At 44.1% G+C, this 18,993-nt stretch overlaps 1 protein-coding gene across 3 annotated transcripts in view; it reads left to right on the top strand.

Annotated features, from left to right (window-relative positions):
- The window catches only part of KLHL5 (kelch like family member 5), a 506,424-nt gene that overhangs the window by 373,854 nt on the left and 113,577 nt on the right, over positions 1 to 18,993 (top strand). The gene's annotated exons all lie outside the window — the stretch shown is intronic.

Genomic DNA, 18,993 nt, shown 5'->3' with positions numbered 1-18,993 from the left:
ATTGCTATTCTGCCATACTGGGGCCAATAGTTTACAGATTCCTTTCGAACTGATATGCGCAATTCCGTGAGCCATCGTTACTACTGCAAGTACGTATGCATTAGGTAATAGCCATCGCTGGTGTTCTGATAGTTCGACCCAACAACCATTCGCATCCAATCTACCTGTGCTTTCTCTCCATTCATTCACCTCGTTCTCAGTGGCCTCGGCTTGTATCGATTTTACGCTTTCAATGGTGTCCTCACACATTCCCACATCAGCAGTCCATCTAGCGGGACCCATAACATACATCCGACTCATTGTGTTCCTTGCAGTTTCTTTCGCAACCTCATCTGCCAATGCATTTCCAGGGCCAACATCATCCTGAATCTTTTTGTGTGCACTGCATTTTATAATGGCGACTTGTAGGGGCAAGGTGAGTGACTCAAGGAGCTCATTAACTAACTGGCCATGTTGTATCTTTGCACCATGGGACGTAAGGAACCCACGTTCACGCCATAATTTCCCAAAACTGTGAGCCACACCAAAGGCATATTGGCTGTCAGTGTACACATTCACTCGCTTTCCTTTCGCCAACACACATGCTCTAGTAAGCGCAATCAACTCTGCAGCTTGTGCAGAATTGTGGGAAATGCGTGCAGTCTCTACAATGGTGTGTAATGTCGTTACGGCATATGCTGTGGTCGTATCACCATTCGGCAACTTGAAACATGAACCATCAACCCATAAAGTATCATTGCATTCGGGAAGGGGAGTGTCCTGTAAGTCTACTCTCCCTTTTGTCTCTTCTTCTGTCCTGAAACAGCAGTCATGTTTGTCAATCTTGTCTGTCTCTGTCGGGATGGGTAATAACGTAGCGGGTTGAGTGTATAACACCTCTTTATGTGGATGTGACTTGCTAGCAGGGTAAGTTCGTAACTGGATAGTCGAGCGCTAGTAAGATGTTGTGTCTTGGTCCTATTTAGCAAAATGTCAACTGCATGCGGAACCATAACGATCAGATTGTTATTCATGACTAATCCAGCAGACTGTCGAATGCAGACAGCTGCTGCGGCGGTTGCTCTTAGACAACTTGGTAGTGCCTTAGCCACTGGATCCAGAGTTGCCGAAAAATACACGCATGGGCGCTGTTTGTCCCCAAAGTGTTGCGTTAAGACTGATAATACGCAACCTTCCTTTTCGTGGACATACAATGTAAAAGGCTTACTGTAGTTGGGGTTTCCCAACACAGGGGCCGAACACAATGCATCACGCAACTCGTGGAAACTCGTCTGACAATCTTCAGACCAAGGCATAGGGTTAGGCGTGTCTTTGCGGAGTAGTGCCAGCAAGGGTTTAGCTAGTAGTGAGAAATTCGGTATCCACTGTCTACAGTACGATGTAATGCCCAAGAAGGCTCGAACTTCTCTCTGTGTCCTTGGGGCACTTAGTTCTGTAATTGCCTGTATTTTTTCTGGTGTCAGTCTCCTTCCCTCCTTCGACAAGATGTGACCTAGGTAGGTTACTTCTTGTCGGCAAAATTGTAGCTTTGAAAGGGAGACTTTGTGCTTCATGTCACATAAGTGACGCAATAATAACAACGTGGCTTGTTTGCAAATCTCCTCAGTGTCTGCGGCGATCAGTAGATCGTCTACGTACTGGATCAAAGTTGACCCATCTGGCAGCACGATTGTGTCTAGTTGTGTTTTCAGTGCCTGACTGAATATAGATGGGCTTTCGCAGTAGCCTTGAGGAGCGCATTTGAAGCGGAAGCTTCGTCCTCCTAAATTGAAGCCGAAAAGGTCTCTACTCTCTTCAGCGATCGGGATGCTGAAGAAAGCGTTCTTCAGGTCAATCACCGAGAACCAGTCTGCTGAAGCTGCAACCATTGTCAATAAAGCAGTAATGTCGGGGACAACTGGAAACTGTGGGATAACTACCTTATTTACCTCTCTGAGGTCAATCACAAACCTATACACAGGGGGCTGTGAAGGATCAGTACGTTTTAAGACCGGTAAAACTGGACTGTTACAAACGTTCCCTGTTGTTTCTTCAATAACATCTTTATCGATCAAATCATAAATGATCGTTAACAACGCCTTCTCGCATTCGTTAGATATTTTGTATTGGGGAATACGTGGCAATCCGACGTTGGCTTTCAAAGTTATGACATACGGTGTTATCTCCAAACGACCTACGTCATTGGAACCATTAGCCCATAGTATATCAGGAAGTGATGACAATTCGGTTGGAATACCTTCTTTCGACAAATACATTGGAGAAATGACTTTTTTCCCTAAGGTAAGTTGTACTCCCGAGGGAGAACAGTACAAAGTTGCATACAACCTTTTTAGCAAATCCAATCCTAACAAATTTTCACCGCAACCTGTTGTAAGAATGAGGGGTGCTTCCAATTCACAGGGGCCAACAGAAAGCGGTATAGGACTAGAGATCGGGTTTCTAACAGGGGCGCCAGAGAAGCCTACTGAGACATTCATTTCGCCAGACAAAGGTGCGCCAGGAAGTTTTGAGTGCATAATAGAACTTTTTGTAGCACCAGTATCCAGCAGAAATGGCTCTGACACTCCTGAGGTAATTACCTCGACATAAGGTCCATCCTGGTCTACTGGAACTGAAACAACTCCCTCTCTTTGTCCAAGGCTGTCCTAGCGATCGTTACCCTCATTGTCGTGTTCGGTGTAATAGTCGTCAGCATAGTACTGAGCTGACCTAGACGATGCGTTATTCTGTTGGTCAAAGCTATTCATGGAATTCTGAGGCGGAAAAGAAACTGTGTTCTGGGAGAAATGTCCACGGCCCCTACCTCTGGGGGCATTTTGAACACCTCTCCCTCTTACACCTGAAACACCGTTTAAGCGTCGCGCAAGAGCCGGACAATTATTCCTAAAATGACCCTCTTCCTTGCAATACGCACATTGATTCGGGCCATACGGAACACGCTGGTGGGAAGACTCGTTTCCTTGCGCGTCTCTAGAATACTGCTTATTCTGTTGATAATTGGGCTGGCTAGCCATACGAGGCGGATAGGCCTGTTGGAGAAGAACTTTAGTTTTTAAATCTTTCGTCTTTTTGTCTGCCTTGTCTAGCTCGTCTTTGCGCCTGTTTTCGTAGTACTGAGCTGTTGCTAGAATCTGCGCTGACGTAGAGACAGCCCAAGCACTCTCTGAATCTTTTAGTTTAGCACACAGTTCGGGAAGCAAATTGTGTACAAACTTGTCTACAAACAATCTTTGGCCACCCTCGGTAGCCATATCCTGACCACTATGGTCAGTGAAAGTTTCCTCAAATCTCGTGAAAAAGTCAGACACATTCTCGTCTTTCTTCTGCTTGCACGCGGATAGCTTGTCCCAGTTTACGCGTACTTCAGGCATAATTGTCTTCATGTACGCAATAATTCTACCGGGAAGTTCAGCTATCAACGGCTCAGGCTTGAAACCACCGACTTGTCTAGCATCTGTAGTCGCAATGTTCGCCCACGAGTCACCTAATTCTTGGTCATGATCTGTATGACGTATCTTACTCCATAAAGGATGTGGAACAACGTTCCCAAACAACATGTCTATATCCGCTAAATTCATTATACATGAGCTGGCAGTTTGGGACAACTCCTTATAATACCCAGTCGGGTTTTTACGGGGATCGGGTAGAGTCTGCTTGAGTGCTAAAACTTCGGATCTTTTCCAGGGGACATGTACCCATACACGCTGGAAATGAGGCAGAACCTGTGGAACTGCAGTTGCGTCACCTTCCCTCCAGACCGGAGGAACCTCTCTCATGGGGTACTGTCTCGCTCTTTTCCTGTTGGATGTACCACTGTCAGAGGATGACCCAGAATTACCACCCGTACTTCTATGTGATAATAATATCTCAACTGCTTTTTCAACGTCGGGACCAACTATCATACCCTCCCCAAATTTAAATCGTACACTACACAACTCTTGCTCGTTGGTCTTCTGACCATTATCTACCAAATCCTCACACAGGAAAACACACATCTGCTCAAAGACGTATCTTTGCGTTGGTTCATCCCATTGACGGAAAACGTTCATGACAGACTCTACATCATATCTTGCTGTGTCCATAGCCCAATTTCGTGTTAACTTATTCAATGATTCCCTTTCCTGATAATCGGGCATTTGGCTTCGTAATTGTCTTTGTTCCGTGTTAGGGGTCGTTTTAGGCGACCGAAAAAGTGGTGAAGGAAAGTTAGTAACAATGCTGGCCATTTTATGCCAGACGGAAGGTGAAAGTGGGGGAATAACTGGTGGTAGAACAGAGTCACGCAAAGTAGAAACAGAAATGTTCGTAGAACGAGTATCAGAGAGACTAGAAGATGTACTAGGCGAAATTTTAGAAGGAACAGTAGGAGAAGTAGATGTGATCGGTGAGCCTTGAGGAGGCTGCGCCAGAGAAACAGGAGCCAGCTGAAGAGTAGCTGGTGAGTGCGGTAAAGGAGCCTGTATAACAGCTACCAGAGGTGCAACTAAAGGTTGCGGAGGTGCTGTGGCATTTTGTGCATAGGGTGGTGGCGAACTTAGCAAATGAGCCATTAATGGATCTTTCTCGCGCTCTTTTACTGTCTCTCGCTGAAGAGATGGCAAAACGGGATAGCATTTATCTATTGCCATTTTACGTTGCCTGTGCAACTGCTCACTTATTTGATCCTCTTCGTTGTCTTTAAATTTTATCGCGGCTTGCCTTACTGAAATACCTCTTTCCCTCTTATTCTTCTTTTCTAATTTAATTTCCTTCTGTTTGGCCTCTTTACGCCATAAGCGGAAAGAGTCAAACATCGCCGGTCGGGCTTTCTTCTTGAATAGTTTGACCTCTAGGTTATCTAAAACTTCTGAGTCGAAACTACCATATTGGGGCCATTGTAAAACACCATCCTTGCGGGTGTATTTTATCCATACTTCGTTATATGTTATAGGACCTACGCCGTGCTTTACATAGAGCTCATACGTTGGAGTTCCAATTGGAGGAACCGGACAAGATTCCTCTAATCGGGAGTCCTTACTACAACCAAGACAAAACAAGTTTCCAAGTCTGCTAAAACCAGGCATCTTCGCTCACTAGTCTAGCTTCAAACTTCAAAGGATTATCTGTTACGATATTTCTCATGAATACACGAGTCCTTCGGCTTTGGGGCTTGCAAGTACCAAATCAAAGCGTATCTCAAGGATACCAAAAACTAAGGACAAACTAAGGACTGGGAGACGCTCCACTTATACTTAACTGAAGTATTTGAAGATCTGTGACATCGCTAGAAGACTCGTCTATCGTTTCGCTCTACCAAGGATCACTGGGTCCAAAACAAGGCGATAGTCAGGGCAGCAGTCCGTCGTAGCCGTCGGGACGCGGGGAACCTCGCAGCAAAGACCTTCGGAACCACGTCGACATACAGGGGTCGCTGAAGTGGCTGGCCGTCCTCCGGAATTTTCACACGAAGCTCCTCACGAACATCTGGCTTGGACCGTCACCGCTTGATATCGCCCCGAGTTGGGCGCCAACTGAGGTGCCGGGTTTTTAGGAACCCGGTGGTGCCAGGGGATAACACCTGAAGACCTCTGAGTTCTCCCTTGTTCCGGACCACAGAAACCCGGAGTCTTCTAGTTACCGTCAAAGATCAAGTTTTATTGGTAGCTACCAAGTAACACGTGTCCCAGAAGTACACCGCACGGAGAGTAGGTTCTTGGGAGACTGTTCGTTTTTACAGAACCAGCCGTCTCCTTATATACAAAAATAATAGCTGCAAGCAAGAATTCCTGAGTTTATGATATGGCTATACACATATTTCTACAATAATACAAAGAGCAAAGTCATGTAAGCAAGCCCATATTTTAGATGTCCAGTTTGTTGATAGATTACCCAGTTAGGCCTGGAACTCCCATCAGATATCGGTGAAACCTTAATAAAGAAAGGTACAACCCAGTCATAAAACTGGCCATAAACAAGGTATGTGGACAGGTGCATGTTTGCAGAAAGCATGGTCTGTATGTCGTGAATGGTTTGTGGAATGTTATGTGTTGATGCTATCGTATTCGGCCACTGGGCGAGGAGCTGCCCAAACAGGTTTGGCCGAAGGCAATGGAGTCAGTTGGGACAGGTCAGGGGGAAGTCACGAAGAGGTGGACGTGTCCCTCTTGATCAAGCTCGACCTTTAATTGACTTATCATGAGGGCAAGATGCAAGATGGATGCCGTTCACAAAATGGAGTTTAAGGGATGGGGACGGAAACTACGATTTTGGGGTGTTGGCAACCCTCGATTGTGATGAAAATACATAGGAATGATGTCCTAATCATTATCGGTTCATAGACACCAAAATCGTCATGGTACGTTGAGGTTTTGTGACACGGGTATTGGACCTCGATATCGGGAAAACACCAGGGTCCGGATTTTTGAGAACCACACAGGGAGGGGTTATAGTCTTTTTTTTAGTTATTGTCTTGTTTGTTTGCTACAGATTCACACATCATGATGCAGGATGTAGGCAGGACAATGGGAGGAGGAATAGGCTTGATAGGTCTGAGTGACATCAGCCGCCCTCCCCTAGTTTGAATCATGCGATCTGGGGAAAACATTGCTGTATTTGGTGATGTGTAGTGGGCAGAACCATGGGTACCACGAGTGAGAAGGGATTCCGGCTCCTGTGCTGGAATGTAAACGGGCTGTGGGACAAACTCTAAAGGGGAACTGTATTACAGTTTATCAAACGACATGCCCTGGAGATAGTATTACTCCAGGTAACTTACCTGATCGGTAATGTGTAAGGCTCTGGCTCGATGGGGTTATCAACAGGTGGCACACTCGGGGTTTACCACGGGCTCGCGAGGAGTGGGTATTATGAAACAAAGGTTGTTTCCCATGGCAATAGATCATGTATGTACTGATAGTTTGGGGAGATATGCAGCAGTGTCTGGAATCTGGGAGGGCGAAGTGCTTACCATAATAGCAGTATACTTGCCACCAGGCCTACAGTAGGTAGCACTAAGATACCTAGGGACGGTGATGTTAACATTCCCATGGGGAAATTGATTATGGGAGGGGACCTTAATTCCGTGCTGTTGGGAAGGTGAGACTGTTATCCCCCCAGAGATATAGCCTCATCGCAGCTAATACTCTTGCATTTCCTAGATGCAATGGGACTTGTGGATGCCTGGAGGGTTCTTCACCGAATGAGTCCACTTTAATTTTCACTCTGGGGCCCATAATAGTCTCTCTCGAAAGGACTATATTCTTACTCTTACTCCGGCTGACCAGGTCAGGTACGTTCAGGAAATTAGGCATTTAGCGAGCGGTATATCAGACCACTCTCCAGTATGGGTGCAAGTGTAGAAGGGGAAATGTAGCAGTACTAGGTTGGCGCCCATAAACCCTTGGCACATTCGTAACCCGAATATCAAATTTAAGGAAAATGAAGATTCTGTAGACTTGGCACAGATCCTCTGTGAATCTTTCAAAACGGTGATACGAGGGCATGCAGTGTCCCAGATAGCAGGAGCAAAGAAGAAAAATAGTGCAGGGCTTCTCCGACTAGAAGAGGAGATACTGAAAATAGAAAATGAACTTTCTGCACCAGAGGGGTGAGATAGTGCACATATTCTCAAGTTGAAGCAGGAGGAGTATAGGGGTGAAGCGAGGGAAATGGCGAGAACATTGGATAGACCCAAGTTAGGGTGCATATATGAGGTAGGGGACAAAGCCGGGAAGCTGCTGGACAGGAGAGAAATGGTGAGTCGGCTAGTTACAAAACTTGTAAGGGATTCTGGGGACAGTCTCACAGACACGCAAGACATTGCTAACGAGTTTGCCTGATATTATGAACAACTTTATTCGTCTACGGTCACCAGGCAGGACAGGGAAATGAAAGGGCTGCTGTCAGAAATGCATCTACTGTTGCTAGCAGAAGGAGATAGAACTTCGTTAGATAGTAACCTCGCCCAGGAAGAAATAACTCAAGCTATTCGGAATCTCCAGACAGGGAATGGTATGGGCCCAATTGGTCTCCTGATTGAGCTTTAGAAATTGACGCCTGATAGAATAGCCCCACTCCTTAAGGCGATGTATGAAGAGAGCCTTGAGAAGGGACGCCTTCCGCAAGGACAGAGGATTGCCACTCTGGTGGTGATTTACAAAGATGGAAAACCTAAATTTAAATGCTCTTCGTATCGACGTAGGACACTGCTGAATGCAGAGGTCAAACTTCATGCCAAATTACTATCCACCAGACTGGCTCAGGTAACTTTACTGGTTTAGTCCATCCGGACCAATCTGGCTTTATGCCGTCCGGACACACTTCATTAAACTTGCGACGATTCCTGGAGTGATGGGAAGGGTGGACACCATAAGAGAAGATTCAGTGGTGGTGTCCTTGGATGCCATCATGGCATTTCATACCATTGAATGGCCATATCTCTTTGCTGACCTGGAGAAACTTGGGTTTTGGTCTGAAATGTATTGGCTGTGTATGACTCCTATACGCTGACCCCCTCGCCCAGGTAATTGTTAATAATAAAAAGTCTGCTGTTTTTCAACTCCACAGAGGGACACGACAGGGTTGTTCCTTGTCACTGCTGTTATTTGTGTTCATATTAGAGCTCCTAGCCTACTGGATCTGGAAAGACTCTATAATTCGGGGACTGCGATGGGCAGAGGGTTGAGAAGACCGTGTCTCCCTATACGCAGATGTCATTCTGCTATACCTGGCCTCTCCAGAGAGGTCCCTACATAGGGTTCTCAATATATTTACCAACTTTGGTACTTATTCCGGTTACACCATCGACTGGTCAAAATTAATAATATTTGTATTGAATGGCTACCCGCCAACCCTCCCCAGGAACTGCAAAGTGGCTATAGCCAAAGACGGCTTTAAATATCTAGGGCTGTTAATTGCGAAAGACCCCAAACTCTAATGTGCTCCCAACTTGCTACCGTCGCTGCAGCGGCTACGGCCTGATGTGGAACACTTGAAGACGCTTCCGCTATCGCTACTGGGTAGGGCGGCACTCTTCAAGATGATGTAGTTGCCTCGTTTCTTGTACATCCTCCATAGCTCACCCAACACCCTCCCCGCATCCTATTTTGCAGCTGTGGAAAGTGCATAGAGAACTTTGCTGTGGGGCAATAGACCATCACGAATATAATTCCCGAAATTAGTAAAGGACTAGTATGATGGAGGAATTAGGCTGCCAAACATCAAAAAGTATTACTGGGCGGCGCAGTTAGCCGTCATTAACCATTGCGTATAGCGATCTCGGAATGATCCAGTATATGCTATAGATAGGTGGCTCCTGCCTGGGAGTAATCCTACACGAGCATCATATTCCAGACCCATTAAATGCGGTCTGACAGGCCTTACAAAACACTTGGTGCAGGTGTGGCATTCGGTACAGAGGAGTATGGGATGGGCTAAGACCATAATACTGGCCACTCCGTTGTGGGATACGGAACAATTGGGCTCCCTCTGGAGAACAAAGGGTTTTGATAAATGAGATACCATTGGGATATCTCGGGTGGGGGAACTGTGGAAAAAGGGAGAGGTGAGGCCCTTCGCGACACTACGAGAGCATGAGATGGCGGAAACCAAAAGATTCCGGTACTTGCGGGTACGACATGCCTTGAGGACTGTGTTCCAGACAGGAGTAACCCCTCCCGAGGCTTTGCCTCTAGAGAATAGGCTCCTGGATTGCTATATGCCACGGAGGTCAATTTCCCTGACTTATTCGAAATTGATAAACCACTCACCAGATCCCCTTCTGCAACTCTGTAAAAAGTGGGTGAAGGACTTATCATAGCTAGAGGAGGAGGAGTGGCAGGAGTCATTGACATCGCCAAAGGAGGTAGCATTAACCTCTAAATTGAAGTTAGTGCAACTGAAAATATTGCACAGAATATATGTCATGGGCTGGCATTGGTCATGATGGGATCTAGAGAAGACCCTAACTGCAGAAGGCAATGTGGCACGGAGGGTATGTTCCTACATATTATATGGGAATACCCGTACATTAGTAGGTACTGGAGTGCTGCTGTCCGTTACATGGGGGAAGTACTGGGAGCCAGCCTAGCTCCAGAGCCAAAATGCTATTTGCTACACTTGTGGGAACCAACAGATTTGGGCAGTAAGGAGAGAACATGGGTGTCTCTGGGTGAAATGGTCGCTAAGAGGAACATAGCAAGGAAATGGGAGGCACAGGATGTACCGATGGTGATGGAAAAATGATAGGAATGGTGCATGTTCAGTGAGAAAACAGTATATGTGTCCAGGGGGTGCCCGAGAAAGTGGATGAAAATATGGGGTAAATGGAATGCCTAAAGGGGGGATATATGTGTACCGCACAAATTACTGTTGCAAGCCTCCTCAGACAAACTGGACATTTGAGATTCGAGAGCAATCTAACCAAGGGCTGGGATTACTTAATAAAACGAACCCATGTGTTCCGCGTCAATGATTCCGGTGAATTGACCGCTGCAATCATTTTGAAATCTGTACTGTTTGTTGAAATCAATAAAAAGAAAAAAAAAGGAGGCTATTGAACAGGTTCTTATTCTTGTATTCATGATAGTGCATCTGCTTTTCCAAGTCCGTGATTAAGTTGGTAGTTGGAGGAGAAATTAAATCTGGAAACAAACAAGACCCACCTAGCGTGAGGATCATTTTTACAATGCATGATTTTCAAAAACCGCAAATTCTTATGATCAGCCTATACAACAACCTTGTGGTTTCATTCTACATAATGCTTCCAATGATGAAAGGTCTCCTTGCTATTTTGGAGCTCTTTATCATAAATAGTGTACTATTACTTAGTTTCGGAAAGCATTCTGGGAAAGGAGGTGATGGACTGTAAAGCCTCAGTGCTTGGATTTCTCTAGGACAAAATGGCTCCAATTGCAGCAGCAGAAGCGCCAGTTTCCACTACAAAAGGCTATGTGAATTCAGATATACATCTTCATGTTCTGATTGCCTGCACAAAAAACGACACATTTTTGGGTTAATTTATTGACTGGAGCGGAGGGGAGAAAGATGGAATACATCAAAATCAGTGAATCCCTAAACATCTTTTATTGTCCTAGGTGTTGAGTTCAGCAGGGCTGGTTTAAAATTGACTTAATTCATATTAATGCTGAGCGAGATTATGCTGTAGCCATAGAAGGAGTTGTTAAGACTGTTCAAAAGCACATTTGTCCAGTTTGGCATATCTGGCATTCTCTTTCACACAGTGTACAACAGTTTTTGCATTTTCTCAATGCTTTGATATGGTGTTGGAAAATCTCAATAATCATCATCAGGATGGGTAAATAAAAGCTGGACTAGGATGTGTCAAAAACATCATTAATAAAGTGCAAAAAAACTGCAGGCACATTGCCCAATCCAAAAAGCATTACAGTATGTTCATCACCATATTTTGCGTTAAATGACACTTCTGATTCTTCTCTGGGGTAACGTCGGGAGATCTTTTATTCAAACAGCTCAAGCATAATGCATTTCGGCCTGTGCGGCCTTCCTCAGATGCAGCTGTATGCAAGGTGTGGCTCCACCCTCACCTTTAGCTGACCACAGTCTCTCCCATTGGCGGTAGTCCGCTGACCAATGGTCACATGTTCACAACTGCGCTATAGTTCAACTACAGCTCCCAGAATGCTGAATTGCTGGGTAAGTGTTGCCTGGGAGGGACTTTTGAAATTAAACCTCTGTGGGTGATGGTAATAAAACTGAATGGTGCAGAGTGTCAAAATTAAAGAGTCCTTGTGTAACAGTGTTCCATAGATCGCCCTCAAGTCCCCTTCAACGCTCCAGCCTTCATGTGCATGTGCATGTGCTGGCCGGGCCGTGAGCCAGCATTTCAGTGAACCTTGCTCCCCGTTAATAACGGACTGCATTACGCAGCAGCCGCTAGCATGGCGTGCACTCCAAGGCGGGCCGAAGTCATGTCAATCCCTTGACAACATTATGGCTGCCCAAGCAGCAGGTGCCAGTGATACTCCAGCCTCTTGAGGGAACGGGGCCTGGCAAGCGCAAAAATATCCACAGCATTCCACTCCACAAGGAAGAAGTAGAGGCCACTCGGGGGAAACATCGGTGAAATTAAACCTCTGTGGGTGATGGTAATAAAACTGAAAGGTGCAGAGTGTCAAAATTAAAGAGTCGTTGTGTAAAGGTGTTCCATAGATCGCCGTTGAGTCCCCTTCAACACTCCAGCCTTGATGTGCTTGTGCTGGCCGGGCTGTGAGCCAGCATTTCAGTGAACCTGGCTCCCCGTTAATAGCGGACTGCATTCCGCAGCAGCCGCTGGCATGGCGTGCACTCAAAGGCGGGTCGGAGTCATGTCAATCCCTTGACAATGTGAAGACTGCAGCAGCAGCGGGTGCCAGTGATACTCCGGCCTCTTCAGGGAATGGGGCCTCCAATGTGACTCTGGCAAGTGCAAACATATCGTGTGTGTGTGTGTGTGCGTGTGTGTGTGTGTGTGCGTGTGTGTGTGTGTGTCTGTCTGTCTGTCTGTCTGTCTATCTGTCTGTCTGTCTGTCTGTCTCCCACGTGTCCCCCCAAGACCACTTCCTCCAGTTCACCGGCACCCTAAACTGCGGTGCAAAGCCAGGGATAGAGGTCGCCCTGTAAAATATAAGATTCTCACCCAGCACAGAATTATTATAATTATGAACTTCGATTCGGTTTGTCTTAATTTTCGATGTCTGTTGCCTCCTCGTTCGTCCATATTTACCATGAATATTCCATAATAGGACATTGCTCTCCAGTCACTTTTTTGACACATAGCCTTGTGTTTCGCTGTGGCATAAGACATGTCATTGTTTTTTACAGCTCTAATGTGTTCCAAAATTCGTTTTTTCAGAGCGCAAGTCGTGCTTCCAATATATTTTGACCCACATTTGCATTCTATGACGTATACCACGTGTGTTGACGAGCAAGTAATTCTTCCTTCAATGGTAATGTTTTTGCCATCAGGTTCTTCGAAGCTGCTTTTATTTTGGCCAATTTTGCACGCCTTACAGATATTACACTTTTTAAATCCATTTTACTGGTCCGTTAGCCAGTTATTTTTCTTTTTGGATATATTCGCTTTGAAGTGGCTGTGGACAAGTTGGTCCTTCAGAGAGGAAGTTTTTTTATAACTCATCATAGGTCCATCTCCTACCATTTTGCTTATATCAGGATCCCCTGATATAAGATGCCAATACTTCTTTGTTTTGCTTTTTATGATGCCACTTTCTTTGCTGTAGGTAGTTACCAGACGTGGAGGTCCTTGTGATTCTTATTTTTTCTTCGTTTCGGTCGCTAGTATCATTGATCTGGTTTTAAATTTCACTTTGTTTTTGCTTTTCTCCCGTGTTCTTTCACTGTATCCCCGGGATCTCAATCTTTCAGTTGTTTCATCAATTTTCTTTTCTGCATCTGTTTCCACTGAGCAGTTTCTTTTCATTCGAATGAATTCGCCATATGGTATGCTAGCGAGCAGTGGTTGCGGATGGAAACTTTTGCCATGTAATAAGCTGTTCGTGGAGGTTTTTTTGCGGAAAAGTGAAGTTTGTATATGATTGTCCTCAACGTACACTTTCAGATCTAGAAAATCAATTTCTTTTTTGTTGGTGGCATAGGTAAATTGTAAACCCACATCATTGTCACACAATTTTGAGTAGTATGAATCAAATTCAATTTTAGTTCCGTTCCAAATGAAAAAACAAATCATCAATGTATCGGACCCATAAAATTATCTTGTCCTGATTCGCTTGATTTGCTGGGTTCCATGCAATAGTTTTCTCCCACCATCCCATTGTTATGTTTGCGTAGTTCGGCGAGAATAAAATTCCCATTGCCGTTCCGCACTCTTGTTTATATAGTTGGTGGTCGAATAGGAACACATTGTTGGTAAGGCATAATTTGATCATATTCATGAGCATTTCAGTGTGTTTCAGTTCTCCGATGTTTCGTTGTTTTAGAAAGTAGTGACATGCATTCAAACCAATCTCATGTTTTATCGATGTATATAGTGCCACTGCATCAATTGTGATTAGTAGATGATTCTCATTCCATGTGATGTCTTTTAATATTCGTTGAAAGTCCCCAGTGTCTTTTATATAAGAACTCATGTTCTTTGCAATAGGTGCCAAGAATAGATCTACGTATTGCAATATATTTTCATAGAGACTTCCACATGATGAGACTATCGGTCTGCCAGGTGGATCAATTAGCATTTTATGGATCTTTGGCAGGAAGTAGATCGTGGGAATCACTGGAAATTCATTGGTTAGAAATTTTTTCTCATCTTCATTCAGTAATCCTTTCATTTGCCAGTTATGTAACAATCCATTCAATTGAAATGTCATTTGATTGATTGGGTTTGATTTTAGTTTGCTGTAATTTGTGGGGTTGCTCAGTTGTCGATTGGCCTCTTTCACGTAGTCTTGCGTGTCCATCAAGACAATATTTCCCCCCTTGTCCGCCGGTTTGATAGTCAGGTTGATGTCTTCATTCAGTGTCTTTATTGCATTTCGTTCTTTTTTCGTTAGGTTTTCTCTGTTATTTTCTTTTCTGGTGTTTGTTAGCTTCTCTATTTCTTCTTTTATTGCTTCTGAAAACATATCAATTCTGTTACCTGGTGACAGGGTTGGGCAGAATCTCGATTTTTTTTCTTTAGACCGCTCTTAACTCTTTGATCAGTTCTGATTTCTAGGTCTTGTATTAGTTGAATTCCTGATATTTCCGGAGTTCCTTGGTCATATAGAAGTCCGAATATGTTTTGGAGATCAGACAATTGGGCCGGTTGTCTGGTAATCCCCACATGTTGTTTCCGGAGTCTGTTTTGGTCGGCGTGCATGGATTTTCGCCAGTTTTAATTTTCGTATGTACTTAAAAAGGTCGATTCTTAATTCTGTTGGATTGAAGTGTTTTTCAGGGCAAAACGAAAGTCCTTTATTTAGTAGCGATCTTTCTTCTTCCATTAGTATGTGTTTGGATAGATTCACTATCAGATTTTCTATTTCCGGTTTATTAGGGGATATTCTCTTCTTTCTTTTTGCTCTTCTGGTTTTCCTTGTTTTGCGGGTGCCGGATTTGACCCTCTTCCTCGGGTCTGGAATGTTCCTCTTACGGGGCCTCTTCCTCTGGACAGTGTTTTGTCTAGATTCCAAAGCCGCACTTCTTCTAAAAAATCACGACCAGTGTTGCTTGATCCACTGTCAGATCCTTCCGTCTCGCTCCTTTCTGACCCGCTGGTGCTAGGAGATGCGCCTGTCGTGTTTTTTGCTGGAAAGTTCTTTTTGAGATGATAGAATCGTTTGGCAAAGGTTAATATTCTGCCTAATGAGTAGTCTTTCTCATCCCTTTTGAATTTTCTTTCTTTACGTTCTTCTGTCTCAGTTTCGTATTTTTCCAGTCTGTCATCCATTTCTTTTCTCATTTTTGATGCCTCCTCTTTAGTGATTTGTTGTTTGATGTTATCCTCTAATTCATTGATTCTATTCATAATATCAGATATATCCATTTTGGAATGCTTGATTAGGATGCGCATCATGTTTAATGAACATTCAGTGCTGTTTTCTACCCATTCCTCAATTAGTTCCTTTTTGGTTTCTGGGTGTGTTGGCATTGTAAAAATCCGAAGCCCCCTCTGTATTCTCCTCACTTCAATGTATTTTTGTAATGCTATTACTTCCCAACTTTTGTTGATTTCCTTTTTGTAAAGTTTTTCAATTTGATTAAACATTTGTTTGCCACTGCTTGGTTGTGGTGCACTTGTATTGCTCGCACTCGCCGTTTCTTTTCCTTTGTTTTCCATACTAGTAAACATTTTGTTTGCCTTGTCTGCACGTTTAGCTGCACGCGCTTCCATTACGTCAATGATTTTACCGATTTCAAATTACTTATTTACTTTTTGCATGTTAGTTTCCAATCGCTCTCAAAACCAAGCTTTGCAGAGTTAGTTTATAAATGTTCTTGCTGCTTAAGCCTTCTTCTCGCCAGCCACCTGAGAACCCCCGTATTGTTTACGTCTCGAGTCTCAATCGCGGCCTTTGCGAGAGCACATCGCTCGATTGCTGCTTTCTTTAATATGGCTGACACTGCCACTCACCTTCGGGAGACTCCCAATTCGACGGCGTCCTCCGACTCAGTTTCACGGCGCTCAACCTCCGGTGATTTCTGCTGATCTGTTGTTCTTCACGCAGCAAAGGGCGGGCGCACTGAAATCACTTGTAATCCCTTTCAAAGTGATCCTTTGACTTCGCGCGCTCAGCTGTGGGTGCTCTGCATAGGGGTCGGATCCTAACCCAATCGTACAATTTTTCACCAAGGATGCGGCACTCAAGGTTTAAGTTTAACAGTACAAGTTTATTTAAACTTCTCCAGCTCGGACCAACGCGTTTCAGCCTGACACAGGCTTTGTTCACGGTAAGTGAGCTTTTTTCTATGTTCACTATTTATCCCATTTGGCAATTAGGGTGCATTATGGGATTAGTGGTTTTTGTTATACCAATACAAATTATTCACATTTTTAACATGCAATCAGTTAGTGATAATATTCATTATTTCATATCAACATGTTCTGGTGATGTCGCGCAGCATTATTACGCGCCAAGGTATGTGAAAATTGACATTTTTCGCATTTGAGACAGTTGCGGTATAGTACCCAGTGTCTCTGATCACGACCGCAAGGTTCATTTTGTATGTTTTTGTTATGGGTATAGTACCCCTTCAATAATTGTCCATCAGTTCAATATAAATGTTCCAAGTGTTCATTAGATCTCTTTAATTTAATCTAAATGTACAAAAAGTTCTTCGTCGAAGTTCATCGCCAAGGTATGCGAAAAATGTCACTTTTCACATACCTTGGCGCGTAAAAATGCAGCGCGACATCACCAGAACATGTTGATATGAAATAATGTATAATATCACTAACTGATTGCATGTTAAAATTGTGAATAATTTGTATTGGTATAACAAAAACCACTAATCCCATAATGCACCCTAATTGCCAAATGGGATAAATAGTGAACATAGAAAAAAGCTCACTTACCGTGAACAAAGCCTGTGTCAGGCTGAAACGCGTTGGTCCGAGCTGGAGAAGTTTAAATAAACTTGTACTGTTAAACTTAAACCTTGAGTGCCGCATCCTTGGTGAAATATATATATATATATATCAGCAAAAACAAAGTGGCTGGTGCGTCCGCACTAGCACGGGTGGAAACATCTGAGTCTGAAGTTACAGAGGGAGAACAATCAGATGAGGAAACAAGGCGTACCCCGAAACAGACCAACGATACCCCTTTTCAGCAAGAGTTCCAAGTAATTCGAATAAATTGGCTACGAGGGGGGAAGAACAAACCCCCACAAAACGGAGGAAACCCAGGAGGGGTGGTCGGAAAAGGAAGGGGAAGGGGCAAAGCGGGAACTGTAGAGGCTCCGGTACGCAAGGCAAGGGGCAAAAGAGGAGCCAGATGGTAGGATCTGTAGAACATACGGATAACCTTACAATTATTAATCTATCCGCAAGAAACCTCACATCTGATGAAGAATCGGTACTCAAATTGGGATTAACCTTCTGTCCGGACAATAATCTTGAATATACTCAGACCAGAATCGATCTATTTCAATTCATCAGAAGGCTCTGTCTGCATAAATATTTTAAAACTAAACCAACTACAGAGGAGGCGAAATTGATCCGATCACGCTTCAAAGACACGGATCTTTTAAAGGTCAACGATTTGACTTCCTTGGAGCTGCTGGAAGAACTACGATACGAAAGTGCGGCAGTGGCAATGCCAACACCTATGGAAACTCAGTCCCAAAGATTGAGGGCAGTTGAGGTGGAACAAGAGGCTCCGAACAGTGGTCTTAGATTGAAATCAAAGTTTGTACCTCCAACACAAACGGATATGATAGACACTTTTTCGGAACTTGTGATCAAGGATCTAAGGAAAATGCGTATGAATAACAACAAAACGTTTGGACGAGACAATAATCTAACCGAGAAACAACGAGCAGCTTTGCAAGCATTGGCAGCTGACACTTCAATTATCTGCAAACCCTCAGATAAGGGTGGTATGGTTGTTATACTTTCCCGGGAGGAATATGTACAGGAAGCCACGCGTCAATTGCAAGACGTGACCTGCTATGAATTAACCACCAAACAACGATACCAATCAAGTATCGAAGAGTTGCATGAATTACTTAAGAAATGGCGTGATAAACCAATGATTGAGATTGATGAATATCTTTTTCTCAAGACAATACATCCGGTCACCCCCACCTTTTATTACTTACCCAAAGTACATAAGAGGATGGATAAGCCACCAGGACGCCCTATTATTTCATCTATGGGCAGCCTCACCGAGAATCTCTCTAAAATTTTTGGATCATTTTCTTTTTTAAATTGTTTTGGGTTTGAAATCATATATTCGTGACACTGCTGATTTTATTGAGAAAATCGAATCTCTTGACTGGCATTCAGGCTATTGTATACTGACACTTGACATTACCAGCCTCTACACGAGCATTGAACACGCACAAGGGCTGAGGGCGATTGATTATTTTCTAGGAAAGAGACCTTTGAATTACGCCCAACACAACAATATGCTGATGGAGTTAATCACATTCTGTCTCCATAACAACATTTTTTTGTTTCAGGATGCCCTATTTAGACAGCTCTCTGGTACAGCCATGGGTTCCTGCTTCGCCCCCAGCTACGCTTATTCGTGGGTTGGTGGGAGGAGCAGGAAGCCTGGGCACCTGAGAAAGAGCAATGGTCAAAGAATGTTGTTTCATGGTATCGTTACATAGACGATCTGTGCATCATATGGAATGGCTCAATTGAGACAGCTCAGCAATACATCACAGTGCTGAATAACAACAATCACAACCTGATTTTCACTGGCCAAGTCAGCACCAGTGCAGCAGTGTACCTAGACCTTAAAGTGGAGGTGATGGACAACAAGATCAAAACCTCCCTTTATAGAAAGCCAACAGAAGGAAATAGTATGC

This window comes from Lissotriton helveticus, chromosome 2_2 (genome assembly GCF_964261635.1).
Source record: "Lissotriton helveticus chromosome 2_2, aLisHel1.1, whole genome shotgun sequence".
In the NCBI taxonomy this organism is placed as follows: domain Eukaryota; kingdom Metazoa; phylum Chordata; class Amphibia; order Caudata; family Salamandridae; genus Lissotriton; species Lissotriton helveticus.
This window is presented reverse-complemented; position numbering and strand designations above follow the sequence as displayed.